Here is a 16918-nt window from a genome sequence, read left to right on the forward strand (position 1 = left end):
AAATTACTGTAGTACAATATAAAGCTAATTCTAATGTAACAAGTGACTGATTGATACCGTTAAATACAACATAACGTATAATTATCGTACCGAGTGGGGGACCAAAAGTTACTACCCACTGTAAACATTAAGATAATCTTGTTTCTGATCTTCCTATCGATTTTAAATTATCACCTTTTGTTTTCATCAGATAATTATTGACATAAACACCAGAGTACACTGCTATTCAATCAAACATCTGTTGTATAAGGAATTATTATGATCGCTGGACTTGATTCGTTGATTCTAACTTATTGTGAACGTGTTTTCCAATGACAAAATTGGTTATAATTTAATAATAAACGAGTGGACTGTCCCAAGTCAGATAAGCCATCATCAAGGGATGAAACTAAAGCTTAAGGGTTTTTACAAGAGGTTATCCAGAGCCCTAAAAAGTCTACTCGTAAGCTTCCTCTCGAAGAGAGTAATTCTGTTCGGAGAGTTTTACATAAGGCTAAATTCAAACGTTACATTATACCTCGTCTCACACATGACCTATCGGAAGACGATCGTGATCATAGGGTTCAATTTTGCGAGACGATGTTAAATGAAGTAAGAGAAGATGATAATGATTTTTTTTTAAAGATAATTTGAGTAATGAGACGAGTTTTAAATTAGCAGGCCACGTCAACAGACAGAACTGCATCTATTGGGTATTCAGAGAAGGATAGAATTTGTTTTTGAGAGGCGGCTAAATCAACTAGGTGTTACTGTTAAGGGCGGTATCTCATAGTAATTGGGCGTTGGGTTTTTGATAGAATAGTAACTGGAGAGAAGTACCTGGAAATGTTGGTAACCTTTCCGGGGCTATAAATAAACTACGACGACTTCAATTTACTTTCAACATGATGGAGCCCCACCCCGTTACGCAACAGCTGCCCGAAACACGTCGATGAGTTATTTGATAGAAAAGTTATTGGACGGCGAAGGGCATAGAAATGCCACCCAGATCTCCAGACCTTATACCCGTGTATTTTTTTTTTACAAAACGACAAACAACTTAGGACTTAAATGATACTATTCAAAACGCTTTTTGGAATAGACGCTAATAAAAACATTAGATTTCAATACACGACTGTGCAAACAAGTAAGCATCCGAGGTCGGCTGCAGAAATATGTCGACAAAGATGGAAAGCAATTCGAGAAACAATAAAATAAATATAATCATGTAGCTTCAATAAAGTGCTAGTTAGTTATGAATTAAATTTATTTTCGTTTTCTATTAAAATTTACTATTTGTCGTGACTCGGTCCAGCTGTGTATCATGCATAATTGTTTGCAGTTTATAAAGACATCTCAAAACATTAAATGCGTGGAATCCTACCGCATTATTAACATTAACGGAATGACACTTCTTTCTTTTCAGTTTAGCCTCCGAAACCACCGTAAGGTATTACTTCAGAGGATGATATGTATGAATGTAAATGAAGTGTAGTCTTGTACAGTCTCAGGTTGTCCAATCCTGAGATGTGTGGCTAATCGAAACCCAACCACCAAAGAACATCGGTATCCACGATCTAGTACTGAAATCCGTATAAAAGTAACTGCCTTTACTACGATTTCAATCTTAGAACTCTAGACTTTTATATCAGCTTATCTGCGATGACGAGTTCACCACTAGACCAACTCAATGGGTCAAACGCAATGGCACACTGCAGTAATTTTATATAACTAAGTGTGACCTATTTCTTCATCTATAAAATCATTCAACCTTTCTTGTAAAAAAAAAATTGAAGTGTCAGAGTAAACCATTACTTTTATCTTAAATTAAAATCTAAATTTAATTTCGAGTAGAGCGACTAAACTGATCATTGTAAGCCGTCGTTACAAGTAAACTGAGATTTCGGTGTTTTTAAAGCGATTGAATTTTTTACACTTGATATATACAAACTAAAACTTATTTCAAAAATCTAATTTTTCATCAATCTTCTCATAACTTAGGTTTTTTAAAATCACAACTAGAAAACTTCAAAATCAACTAGAAAATCGCCTGAAAACTTCAAAATTTTGTCCATGTAAAAAAAAATATCTTCCCTTAACAGTAAAATTTAAAATTATAAAATTCCATCATATGCCTACAAGCGCCCATGATGATGATGATGAGGTAGAGTGTGTTACGAAGAAATTGATGAAGCAATTAAACACATAAAAGGGGATGAAAATTTAATAACAGTTGGAGATTGGAATGCAAGCATTAGAAAAGCCAAAGAAGGAAATATAGTGGGTGAATACGGGCTGGGCTTGAGGAAGAGGAAGTTAAGAAGATTTTTCAGGAGGACATCGCGAGAGGTCTGAATAAAAACGAAGATGTAGAAGAATGGGAGAATGTTGAAAAAGAAAATTCTTAAATCAACAGAAGTAAACTTTGGCGGAACAAAGAGAACTGGTAGAAAACATTGGATTTCAGACGATATATTGCAGGTGATGGATGAATGTAGAAAATATAAGAATGCTATTGATGAAGAAAGTAAAAAGAACTATAAACAATTAAGAAATACTATAAACAGGAAGTGCAAACTTCCGAAAGAAGATTGGATTAAAGAAAAGTGTTCCACATTTTAAAAAAATTAAGGTTCAAATACAGAGGTAGAAGAACGATTGCTAACATTTACCGGAACCAAACAGCAACAGTAATAATTGAAGAACATAAGACAGAAGCCGTAATAAGAAAGGGAGTCCGACAAGGATGTTTCCTATAGCCGTTACTTTTTAATCTTTACATAGAACTAGCAGTTAATGATGTTAAAGAACACTTTAGATCCGGAGTAACAGTACAAGCTGAAAAGATAAAGATGCTACGATTTGCTGATGATATATTAATTCTAGCCGAGAGTAAAAAGGATTTAGAAGAAACAATGAACGGCATGGTGAAGTCCTGCGCAATAACTACCGCATGAAAATAAATAAGAACACAACGAAAGTAATGAAATGTGGTAGAAATAATGAAGATGGACCACTGAATGTGAAAATAGGAAGAGATAAGATTATAGGGGTAGAAGAATTTTTTTATTTCGGAAGTAGAATTACAAAATATGGACGAAGCAGAAGGGATGTAAAACGCCGAATAGCTCAGGCGAAACGAGCCTTCAGTCAGAAATATAATTTGTTTACATCAAAAATTAATTTAAATGTCAGGAAAAGTTTTTTGAACGTATACGTTTGGAGTGTCGCTTTATATGGAAGTGAAACTTCTTGGACAATCGGAGTACCTGAGAAGAAAATATTATAAGCTTTTGAAATGCGGTGCTATAGGAGAATATTAAAAATCAGACGGGTGGATAAAATGACAAATGAAGAGGTTTTGAGGCAAATAGATGAAGAACAAAGCATTTGGAAAAATATAGTTAAAAGAAGAAACAGACTTATAGGCCACATATTAAGGCATCCTGGAATAGTGGCTTTAATATTAGAGGGTCAGGTAGAAGGAAAAAATTGTGTAGGCAGACAACGTTTGGAATATGTAAAACAAATTGTTAGAGATATAGGATGTAGGGGGTATACCGAAATGAAACTATTAGCACTAGATAGGAAATCTTGGAGCTGCATCAAACCAGTCAAATGACTTAAAACAAAAAAAAATTCCATACAGGGATTCATCAAACGATTTATAATTCAAATGGATACATCTACTTATCATATAAATTGTACAATTGGCGACCGTTTTCCTTTAAAGAAAGCTGAATATTATTTAACATCTACAAGAAAATTAATTTGTTTACAGCATTTATTTATTCTAAGTAACGGAAAATTACCGTCCTGCTCTTAACCTGGTTAAAGTTACACAGATCTCCTGAGGGATCATTAGTGGGATAGTTTATCACTACTCCAGAACAGTGGTCTCCAAAGTGGGGTACGCGTACCTAATTAGATACCCAAAATGATACTTAGGGGTACGCCAAAGAATTAATATAACTAATAATTTTAATATTCACCGCGATCGCAAATATTGCAAAAAAAATTGAGAGAGTGAGAGATTATATTAACTTAACAGTTACTTTTGTCTTAGGAGTACACGATCAAAAACGTTTGAAGCTCTAAAATACCCACAAAAACTCGTTTAAGTGAGGTTGTTCGTACCGATTCACAATTCTTTAGCGGGAAAATCGTATTTTCATCTCCCTTCCGTACCCTTTATCCTTTTCTCCTTAGTGATTTTTTGCTAGACGGGTATCGATCTATATTAAAAATTGAAAGTTTCTTTGAATTCACTTTGTATTTTAACGGGTCTACAAAGACAGCTGTTCCCATTTACCTGGCGGAGCCTATTCTGTAATAGGTACCTAAACAGTTACCATTAACGTGAGGGTGAAAAGCTTTTCAGATAAAATGCTAGGTATTCAAATAATATGATTATACAGTAATATAAAAAGTTGATCCAAATTTTAAATTCTCATAAATAATTGATAAACTAAAATTTGCGGATCGTTCTTCAGAGAATAAACAATTACGGTCAAATATCGATTTTAGCAAAATTTTTCTGATGTATATGTATATATTTATTTCCGTTTGTATTTCTAAGGATTTTCTTTTTAAAAAACTCAATCTTTTTTTTTTTAACAAAAGATTAATCAGTCATTAACGGTGGAAAAAGGTTTCATTTAAATTATTAATTTATTTTTATTTATTTTGATAAGACCAGGATTTGAATAATTAAATAAAATTAAAAACCTTAATAAAATCAGTAAAATTTAAGTTAATTTAAAAAGAAAATTAGCAAGAAAATATAATCTAGTTTTAGTAATATAATACCTCTGTTTAATAATTCAATCTAATTTTAGATTGTACGTCATGTTTTCAAGTTGTATGCGATGTATTTAAATAAAAGTTATGTAATGATTACTAATAAAATTTCTTCCTAGCCGTAATTTTCATGTAGCGATAGCTTTTAATTTGAGTATACATCCAAATTATTGCGTTAAAATAGCATTAACCACTAACATTACAATTATAATAAAAATTTGTTATTACTATTATTTGATTACATATATATAGATTTTGCTCGTATTTTTCATAAAAAAAATTAGTATTTTATCCGTTAAAATACTAATATACACATGAAAATAGTTGAAAATTATTTATAGTTAAAATTACTTTAAATTGATTAATACATTCAGTTACTCTTAAATAATAGTAGACTCATAAATAAAAAATAAAATATTAACAGATTATATAATAGACTCTAACTTGATGATTCACACTAATGCTACCTAAGCTTTAGACAACATCAGAATAACATAAACCTCAATAAATCTAGCGTTCAAGTGGTATTTTATCTATAAAAATAAAGAAGAAAAATGAATTACAATAGATTTTATTACACGTCAAGAAAACGAAGCAATAATTAAAAATTTATCAAATTGTTATTTTATATAACAAATAAATTTTAAACTATATCAAATCATTAAAGGAAAAGCAAAGTTGAGATAATTAAATGAGATTGATTAAACTTGAAAAATTAAATGAGATATAACAGCCTGGGATTGATTAAACTTGAAAAATTAAATGAGATATAACAGCCTGGGATTTAACCTCTAAAAAAATTAACGTAAATTAAATTCTATAAATAATTTAGGCAAAAATACGCGAGAATAATAATGTATATTTTAACTGAGATATAAATAGGTTTGCTAAAATTTCATAAAGACAAATCGTAAAAATGAAAAACAAGTAATTAAAAAAAAAGATTGATGTATATAATTTATAGTGCTTTAAAATTGACAATATAAAATAATAATCACAATAAAATGATAATAATAATAATAATAATAATTACTTACATTTTCCTGATAAAGTAAACGACACAAAAAAAATATAAACAAAACCAAATAAATGGCAACGAACGCTGACGTTAAAACAAAACCGATAAGTAGGAAACACCCGCGAACGAATGATGGGAGATACGGCGATGTGCTGTTCTGCAGAAGAGAAGGGAGAGTAGATGTAAAGAAAAATCTATGTGGTGGGGCGAGAAAGAGATGAGGGGAATACCATGGTTGCAGAGAGAACGTTTTGGAACTCAGAACCACGACACTGCAATCCCCACTATAACATTTAACTTTACCTTTTCTTACAACCGAGCGTTATTCTGCATGATGCAACCTATCTGTAACACATATTGTAATATCTTTATGCGCGCAAATTTTGATTCAAACAGCACGCACAATTGTATGATGATTCATTACTAATTTAATGATGTAGTAGTCATTTTTTGCTGGTACCAATATAATTAAAATATTATAAAATTATACTAATTACTTTTTAAATCTATTAAAACCTTTTCTTCTCCGTCTACTGACACACCATTCTAATCTTTTACGATCTGCAGAACATCTCGGTCGTTGGGATTTTACTGTACTTAACAGCTTTTAATTTTCAAAATACGTTCCAGATGTTGCGGAATTATTAATAGTACAGCCAATTTGTCATCAAAATAGGCTGTATTTGAAAATGCTTACCTACCGATTGATCTTTTGGCCATGCGATAGTGGTGATGAGGGAAGCTTAACTCCTGATTTTTAACATCCCCTCCCATAGATTTTTGAAAAACTCAAAAAGTTTTTGAAATGCGTTTTTCTCTGAATCTATTCATTTTAGAGAAGAGTTTTTTTAACAAAAAATGTAGATGACATTCTCCTCTACAATTAATCTCTTTGAAGTTATGCCGTATAATATGAAATTGAAATACTAGGTGACGTTGAAGTTGTGAAAAACGTTGTAAACGAGTAGACCGGTTTCGAACATGTGCCCGATTCACAACATTTTCACACTTTCACAAGCTACAGCTCCAAAACGGTAAGTCGAACAAGAAAATTGTTTAAATAAAAGTTGTCTCCTTTTTTGAGATTGACAACTTTTCCAAATGCAATACAGACGAAAAACAATTTTTTCCGGCGAAAAAACCGAAATAAAACGTTTTTTACAACTTCAGCGCCACCTAGTATTTCAATTTCAAATGATACGGCATAACTTCAACGACATTAATTGTAGAGGAGAATGTCCTCTACATTTTTTTGTTTAAAAAACGCTTCTCTAAAATGAATAGATTCAGAGAAAAACGCATTTCAAAAACTTTTTGAGTTTTTCAAAAATCTATGGGAGGGGGATGTTAAAAATCTGGTGGAGTTAAGCTTCCCTCATCACCCCTAACATATGGAAAAAGCATCAATCGGTAAGTAAGGATTTTCAAATAAAAATACAAATTGACTGTACTATAAATTGTAATGATGGAATTTAATGTCATATCCGGAATTCAGCATTTTCTTATCATTATTTAATGAGGAATTCTGTACATAACTCCAAATAAATATTTTTGTAATTCATACAAAATAATAAATAGCTAATCGCCTCCAGTTATTTTATTATCTGTTTCATCAGATGTTACATGAAGCCGATAACATTTTATCATAAATAAAATATGAACTCATCTTACCTTTTTTCATCCAGATCTAATCTTCCTTCTGACTTAAAATATTTAAAGGAAACCCAAAAAAAATGAAAACTCATAAATTTTAACCGGGAAATCTTTTCCAATTTCAAAACACGAGTACCAATTCACATTCAAGAAGAAATTATTGCGGTGGAATCTATTATCGTCATGATAAACATTTAAATTTAAAAACATTCTTTGAAAAACGTATTCCGAATTTTGACCAAGGTTTTCCTTTTGTCAGAAGAACAGTGAATTTATTTACGGTAATATAAGATGATGATGATGAGGTAGAGTGTGTTACGAAGAAATTGATGAAGCAATTAAACACATAAAAGGGGATGAAAATTTAATAACAGTTGGAGATTGGAATGCAAGCATTAGAAAAGCCAAAGAAGGAAATATAGTGGGTGAATACGGGCTGGGCTTGAGGAAGAGGAAGTTAAGAAGATTTTTCAGGAGGACATCGCGAGAGGTCTGAATAAAAACGAAGATGTAGAAGAATGGGAGAATGTTGAAAAAGAAAATTCTTAAATCAACAGAAGTAAACTTTGGCGGAACAAAGAGAACTGGTAGAAAACATTGGATTTCAGACGATATATTGCAGGTGATGGATGAATGTAGAAAATATAAGAATGCTATTGATGAAGAAAGTAAAAAGAACTATAAACAATTAAGAAATACTATAAACAGGAAGTGCAAACTTCCGAAAGAAGATTGGATTAAAGAAAAGTGTTCCACATTTTAAAAAAATTAAGGTTCAAATACAGAGGTAGAAGAACGATTGCTAACATTTACCGGAACCAAACAGCAACAGTAATAATTGAAGAACATAAGACAGAAGCCGTAATAAGAAAGGGAGTCCGACAAGGATGTTTCCTATAGCCGTTACTTTTTAATCTTTACATAGAACTAGCAGTTAATGATGTTAAAGAACACTTTAGATCCGGAGTAACAGTACAAGCTGAAAAGATAAAGATGCTACGATTTGCTGATGATATATTAATTCTAGCCGAGAGTAAAAAGGATTTAGAAGAAACAATGAACGGCATGGTGAAGTCCTGCGCAATAACTACCGCATGAAAATAAATAAGAACACAACGAAAGTAATGAAATGTGGTAGAAATAATGAAGATGGACCACTGAATGTGAAAATAGGAAGAGATAAGATTATAGGGGTAGAAGAATTTTTTTATTTCGGAAGTAGAATTACAAAATATGGACGAAGCAGAAGGGATGTAAAACGCCGAATAGCTCAGGCGAAACGAGCCTTCAGTCAGAAATATAATTTGTTTACATCAAAAATTAATTTAAATGTCAGGAAAAGTTTTTTGAACGTATACGTTTGGAGTGTCGCTTTATATGGAAGTGAAACTTCTTGGACAATCGGAGTACCTGAGAAGAAAATATTATAAGCTTTTGAAATGCGGTGCTATAGGAGAATATTAAAAATCAGACGGGTGGATAAAATGACAAATGAAGAGGTTTTGAGGCAAATAGATGAAGAACAAAGCATTTGGAAAAATATAGTTAAAAGAAGAAACAGACTTATAGGCCACATATTAAGGCATCCTGGAATAGTGGCTTTAATATTAGAGGGTCAGGTAGAAGGAAAAAATTGTGTAGGCAGACAACGTTTGGAATATGTAAAACAAATTGTTAGAGATATAGGATGTAGGGGGTATACCGAAATGAAACTATTAGCACTAGATAGGAAATCTTGGAGCTGCATCAAACCAGTCAAATGACTTAAAACAAAAAAAAATTCCATACAGGGATTCATCAAACGATTTATAATTCAAATGGATACATCTACTTATCATATAAATTGTACAATTGGCGACCGTTTTCCTTTAAAGAAAGCTGAATATTATTTAACATCTACAAGAAAATTAATTTGTTTACAGCATTTATTTATTCTAAGTAACGGAAAATTACCGTCCTGCTCTTAACCTGGTTAAAGTTACACAGATCTCCTGAGGGATCATTAGTGGGATAGTTTATCACTACTCCAGAACAGTGGTCTCCAAAGTGGGGTACGCGTACCTAATTAGATACCCAAAATGATACTTAGGGGTACGCCAAAGAATTAATATAACTAATAATTTTAATATTCACCGCGATCGCAAATATTGCAAAAAAAATTGAGAGAGTGAGAGATTATATTAACTTAACAGTTACTTTTGTCTTAGGAGTACACGATCAAAAACGTTTGAAGCTCTAAAATACCCACAAAAACTCGTTTAAGTGAGGTTGTTCGTACCGATTCACAATTCTTTAGCGGGAAAATCGTATTTTCATCTCCCTTCCGTACCCTTTATCCTTTTCTCCTTAGTGATTTTTTGCTAGACGGGTATCGATCTATATTAAAAATTGAAAGTTTCTTTGAATTCACTTTGTATTTTAACGGGTCTACAAAGACAGCTGTTCCCATTTACCTGGCGGAGCCTATTCTGTAATAGGTACCTAAACAGTTACCATTAACGTGAGGGTGAAAAGCTTTTCAGATAAAATGCTAGGTATTCAAATAATATGATTATACAGTAATATAAAAAGTTGATCCAAATTTTAAATTCTCATAAATAATTGATAAACTAAAATTTGCGGATCGTTCTTCAGAGAATAAACAATTACGGTCAAATATCGATTTTAGCAAAATTTTTCTGATGTATATGTATATATTTATTTCCGTTTGTATTTCTAAGGATTTTCTTTTTAAAAAACTCAATCTTTTTTTTTTTAACAAAAGATTAATCAGTCATTAACGGTGGAAAAAGGTTTCATTTAAATTATTAATTTATTTTTATTTATTTTGATAAGACCAGGATTTGAATAATTAAATAAAATTAAAAACCTTAATAAAATCAGTAAAATTTAAGTTAATTTAAAAAGAAAATTAGCAAGAAAATATAATCTAGTTTTAGTAATATAATACCTCTGTTTAATAATTCAATCTAATTTTAGATTGTACGTCATGTTTTCAAGTTGTATGCGATGTATTTAAATAAAAGTTATGTAATGATTACTAATAAAATTTCTTCCTAGCCGTAATTTTCATGTAGCGATAGCTTTTAATTTGAGTATACATCCAAATTATTGCGTTAAAATAGCATTAACCACTAACATTACAATTATAATAAAAATTTGTTATTACTATTATTTGATTACATATATATAGATTTTGCTCGTATTTTTCATAAAAAAAATTAGTATTTTATCCGTTAAAATACTAATATACACATGAAAATAGTTGAAAATTATTTATAGTTAAAATTACTTTAAATTGATTAATACATTCAGTTACTCTTAAATAATAGTAGACTCATAAATAAAAAATAAAATATTAACAGATTATATAATAGACTCTAACTTGATGATTCACACTAATGCTACCTAAGCTTTAGACAACATCAGAATAACATAAACCTCAATAAATCTAGCGTTCAAGTGGTATTTTATCTATAAAAATAAAGAAGAAAAATGAATTACAATAGATTTTATTACACGTCAAGAAAACGAAGCAATAATTAAAAATTTATCAAATTGTTATTTTATATAACAAATAAATTTTAAACTATATCAAATCATTAAAGGAAAAGCAAAGTTGAGATAATTAAATGAGATTGATTAAACTTGAAAAATTAAATGAGATATAACAGCCTGGGATTGATTAAACTTGAAAAATTAAATGAGATATAACAGCCTGGGATTTAACCTCTAAAAAAATTAACGTAAATTAAATTCTATAAATAATTTAGGCAAAAATACGCGAGAATAATAATGTATATTTTAACTGAGATATAAATAGGTTTGCTAAAATTTCATAAAGACAAATCGTAAAAATGAAAAACAAGTAATTAAAAAAAAAGATTGATGTATATAATTTATAGTGCTTTAAAATTGACAATATAAAATAATAATCACAATAAAATGATAATAATAATAATAATAATAATTACTTACATTTTCCTGATAAAGTAAACGACACAAAAAAAATATAAACAAAACCAAATAAATGGCAACGAACGCTGACGTTAAAACAAAACCGATAAGTAGGAAACACCCGCGAACGAATGATGGGAGATACGGCGATGTGCTGTTCTGCAGAAGAGAAGGGAGAGTAGATGTAAAGAAAAATCTATGTGGTGGGGCGAGAAAGAGATGAGGGGAATACCATGGTTGCAGAGAGAACGTTTTGGAACTCAGAACCACGACACTGCAATCCCCACTATAACATTTAACTTTACCTTTTCTTACAACCGAGCGTTATTCTGCATGATGCAACCTATCTGTAACACATATTGTAATATCTTTATGCGCGCAAATTTTGATTCAAACAGCACGCACAATTGTATGATGATTCATTACTAATTTAATGATGTAGTAGTCATTTTTTGCTGGTACCAATATAATTAAAATATTATAAAATTATACTAATTACTTTTTAAATCTATTAAAACCTTTTCTTCTCCGTCTACTGACACACCATTCTAATCTTTTACGATCTGCAGAACATCTCGGTCGTTGGGATTTTACTGTACTTAACAGCTTTTAATTTTCAAAATACGTTCCAGATGTTGCGGAATTATTAATAGTACAGCCAATTTGTCATCAAAATAGGCTGTATTTGAAAATGCTTACCTACCGATTGATCTTTTGGCCATGCGATAGTGGTGATGAGGGAAGCTTAACTCCTGATTTTTAACATCCCCTCCCATAGATTTTTGAAAAACTCAAAAAGTTTTTGAAATGCGTTTTTCTCTGAATCTATTCATTTTAGAGAAGAGTTTTTTTAACAAAAAATGTAGATGACATTCTCCTCTACAATTAATCTCTTTGAAGTTATGCCGTATAATATGAAATTGAAATACTAGGTGACGTTGAAGTTGTGAAAAACGTTGTAAACGAGTAGACCGGTTTCGAACATGTGCCCGATTCACAACATTTTCACACTTTCACAAGCTACAGCTCCAAAACGGTAAGTCGAACAAGAAAATTGTTTAAATAAAAGTTGTCTCCTTTTTTGAGATTGACAACTTTTCCAAATGCAATACAGACGAAAAACAATTTTTTCCGGCGAAAAAACCGAAATAAAACGTTTTTTACAACTTCAGCGCCACCTAGTATTTCAATTTCAAATGATACGGCATAACTTCAACGACATTAATTGTAGAGGAGAATGTCCTCTACATTTTTTTGTTTAAAAAACGCTTCTCTAAAATGAATAGATTCAGAGAAAAACGCATTTCAAAAACTTTTTGAGTTTTTCAAAAATCTATGGGAGGGGGATGTTAAAAATCTGGTGGAGTTAAGCTTCCCTCATCACCCCTAACATATGGAAAAAGCATCAATCGGTAAGTAAGGATTTTCAAATAAAAATACAAATTGACTGTACTATAAATTGTAATGATGGAATTTAATGTCATATCCGGAATTCAGCATTTTCTTATCATTATTTAATGAGGAATTCTGTACATAACTCCAAATAAATATTTTTGTAATTCATACAAAATAATAAATAGCTAATCGCCTCCAGTTATTTTATTATCTGTTTCATCAGATGTTACATGAAGCCGATAACATTTTATCATAAATAAAATATGAACTCATCTTACCTTTTTTCATCCAGATCTAATCTTCCTTCTGACTTAAAATATTTAAAGGAAACCCAAAAAAAATGAAAACTCATAAATTTTAACCGGGAAATCTTTTCCAATTTCAAAACACGAGTACCAATTCACATTCAAGAAGAAATTATTGCGGTGGAATCTATTATCGTCATGATAAACATTTAAATTTAAAAACATTCTTTGAAAAACGTATTCCGAATTTTGACCAAGGTTTTCCTTTTGTCAGAAGAACAGTGAATTTATTTACGGTAATATAAGAGATATTTTTAGGCGGTCTGACACGAGATATAAATCACTTCTAAAAAGACATAACCATTTTTATGAAGAATAAGCATCAAGTGATACTGACACCTTCATATACTCTCTAAAGGAATTATTGCTACACGATCAACATCATTACTTTTAAAGAAAGCAACTCTACCCGATACCTCTGATACCTCAAACGAATTACATGTGACACAATCAAAAGAAACACCAAGATAGACAAATAAATAAAAATAAAAAACAGATTAATGAATCCGTTGTCATAAAAGAATGCATTATAATCTGTTTCATTTATTTTTAGATTTGATGTAAACAAAACGTTTAGCGGAAGATCGGATATATAAAAAGGTTCATACCGCAGCCGATAGATTTTTATACGCAGATTTTATACGTAGCTTTACAGAAATAATAAACAATTTACAAACAAACGTTTTAATAATGCGTGTTTCATTAATATTTTATTGAATACCAAATCAATCGTGACAGTGGTGTTGATTTCTCATTGGGAAATACACTTGTAAATTTCTGTGTTTGAAATAAAATATACTGTAACGGATAGAAAAACTTCCAGCAACAGAATAAGCCGATCTCCGTGGCAGAATGGTAGCGTTTCGGCCTTTCATCCAGAGGTCCTGGGTTTGAATCCCGGTCAGATTGGCGTTTTTCATACGCTAAAAAAATACCAAATACACGTACAAGCTTCTCTGTAAGCTTCCGTGTAATTCATCGACAAAAAATACAAACAAAAAAAAAAAAAAAGAGAAAATGAAGAGCGGAATCGACTAACAGATTGGAAAAGAAAAATCCAGAAGAAACAACAAAGACATTTTTTCTTGAATAATGTAGACGATTCGGACAATAGAAATCATTACGCTTAAACGAAAAAACAGGTGGTCGGTCTTTGTTATAACAGGTGAAGCTCTAGGCCAGAAGGTATAAATACTTACCGAGGACCGGTGAACTTCAGAAAAAGGCGAAAGATTTGTACAATTTGAAGAGGAATTGAAGAGAGCATGGGCCAACAGCAGACTCGGCCCAGCCACGACTCAGCTGGTGTATGAAGATGAAGAAAAGAAGACGAAGAGAAAGCAACTTTGTAATAACTACAAAACCCAGACTCACCGTTCTTCCTTCATTCATCTTACAATTATTGGCCAACCCAGCAGATGCGACTCCCTCCGCGAAGGTATTGCATTGAACTCTCCAAAAAGTATGATCCGATCAGGGGCATATTCCTGACAAACTGAATGTCCTTCAGCGAACGGACTGAAGGGAAATCGGGCCAAGAGAAAGACGCAAATATCATGTAATCTACCAAGGAATAACCCGATTAGAAAATAACATTTCAAAACCCGATCTACAAAGAACCGGATCGTAATCCCCAACACCGTCCATTTTAAAATTAAAATAGACATATAACCGCCATTAAATAATTAAATACTCGCCCGATAATTCGAAAAATGCAACAGCAAGGGATGTCCAGGCTCTGCGATTAACAGAGGATAAGTATCCTCCGATATTCTTGCGATCCGATCCGAACTTCAGTATACTGTACTATAAATGCGAGGATAGGGAGGCGAGAGCATTCGAAGCGAGTATAAGGTAACAGTCGGGCGTAAGAGGGAAAAAAGCGTCACTAAAGTATTCCGTTTTAAGGGCGTGTTCTTTTCTGCGGTTAAGTACGTAAAGCTACTCACCGGGTTGGTCTAGTGGTTAACGCGTCTTCCCAAATCAGCTGATTTGGAAGTCGAGAGTTACAGCGTTCAAGTCCTGGTAAAGCCAGTTATTTTTACACGGATTTGAATACTAGATCGTGGATACCGGTGTTCTTTGGTGGTTGGGTTTCAATTAACCACACATCTCAGGAATGGTCGAACTAAGAATGTACAAGACTAACACTTCATTTACACTCATACATATCATCCTCTGAAGAATTATCTAAAACGGTAGTTACCGGAGGCTAAACAGGAAAAAGAAAGAAGTACGTAAAGCTAGCCCACCGGGTTGGTCTAGTGGTGAACGCATCTTCACAAATCAGCTGATTTCGTTCCAACATTCAAATCCTAGTTACTTTTATACGGATTTGAATACTAGATCGTGGAAACCGGTGTTCTTTGGCGGTTGGGTTTCAATTAACCACACATTTCAGAAATGGTCGACCTGAGACTGTAGAAGATTTCAATCATTCATATCTCTAAAGTAATACCTGACGGTGATTCCTGGAAGCTAAACAGGAAAACTACCCGAAGCTAAAATCATCCAAGCGTGACGACGTGTAAGGCCAGGTATTTAGACCCCTTGCCTAGGACATTCTGGCTTGCCCGCACGCAAGGGCGGGGGAGTCGGGGTGCTTCTGATGATGACACTGGGAACCCTTGTCTTGTGAGAGGGCGCGGGTAAGGGGAAGAGCATGCGCAATGCACGCCTGGATTTTGGCGGATAGGAACCGGGACGGGTTGCCCTCCTAAGGAGAGATGTCTTAACACCCCAGAAGAGGGAGTCGGGGCATCCTCGTGATCCAGGGGGGACCCCGGTGGGTGGCCTCTAAGTTGGGCCAACTAGGGGGGCAGGCTGCTGCTGCCACGACATCCTGAGGCGACCGAGTTATGTCTAACCTTGAGATTAGACATTATGTTGCCTTGAGGGTGTTTAAAAAAAAGAAGAAGTACGCGAAGCTGTTCGGGGAGTTCGTTGTGAACAAGAGACAAGGTTACCATAATTCATTGATAGAAGTTCGGGGTAATTTTCTCTTGTAAATATTAGAAGCAAATAATTCTTGTATAAAGTTAGTTATTGATTTTATAAATGTTATCTTACTTGTTATTGTAATATAATCACTTTCAATTTTGTATTAATATTTGTAAGCTGTTGTAAAGTTTACGGCAAACTCAGAATTTATTTTCCGACTTAATTAGTGCACAACAAATTATATAAGAATCAATAAATTATATTTGTTTGGATATTTAAACGTGCTATCTCTCAATATCTTTGTTCAACCGCTAACACGTGACAACACGTGGTATAAAGTATAATTTTTAAATATTTAATTGCGCCGCACTAAAAATCGAAGTGAGTTCAAGAACACAGCGCATTTTATATTTCTTTTTAATTTTTTCTTTATCTCTACACGGGGAAAATTTCTGTATAGTTTTTAATGATCTTACAAAAAACAAAAGAGTGAGTCAAATGTTAATTATTTTTACGTAGGCCAGGTATTAAACGACCATTTCTAAGAAATGTTTAGGCTATTTGCCGATTAATAATTCTTTTTGACAACGAGGAATGACATAATGTATGAACAGATGGACTGCCTAAACAGAGACTTCCAGCCATCTGTTACAATCACATGATATTTAAAACAATATTTATTTAACATGCATAATAATCAATCGACGTAATTCTACGATAACAGAAGTATAAATTATGAAACAGTTTGATTATTCGTTTATTTGCATTTTTATTTATTATTAAACACCCAAAGAAATTTTACTTAACTAGTTTTATTCAGCATGTTTATTATATAACATCTGTAATATTTTTTTAAAATCGTATTTATATT

At 32.3% G+C, this 16918-nt stretch overlaps 1 protein-coding gene across 1 annotated transcript in view; it reads right to left on the reverse strand.

Moving 5' to 3' along the window:
* The window catches only part of LOC142329880 (uncharacterized), a 66570-nt gene extending 60604 nt beyond the window's left edge, over window positions 1–5966 (reverse strand). Inside the window, exon 1 of the mRNA XM_075374771.1 lies at window positions 5817–5966. The gene's annotated coding sequence lies outside the window, so the exon portion shown is untranslated. The remainder of the gene's footprint in view (window positions 1–5816) is intronic.
* Between the last annotated feature and the right edge of the window lie 10952 nt (window positions 5967–16918).

Source organism: Lycorma delicatula, chromosome 9 (assembly GCF_047948215.1).
Source record: "Lycorma delicatula isolate Av1 chromosome 9, ASM4794821v1, whole genome shotgun sequence".
Classification (NCBI taxonomy): Eukaryota; Metazoa; Arthropoda; class Insecta; order Hemiptera; family Fulgoridae; genus Lycorma; species Lycorma delicatula.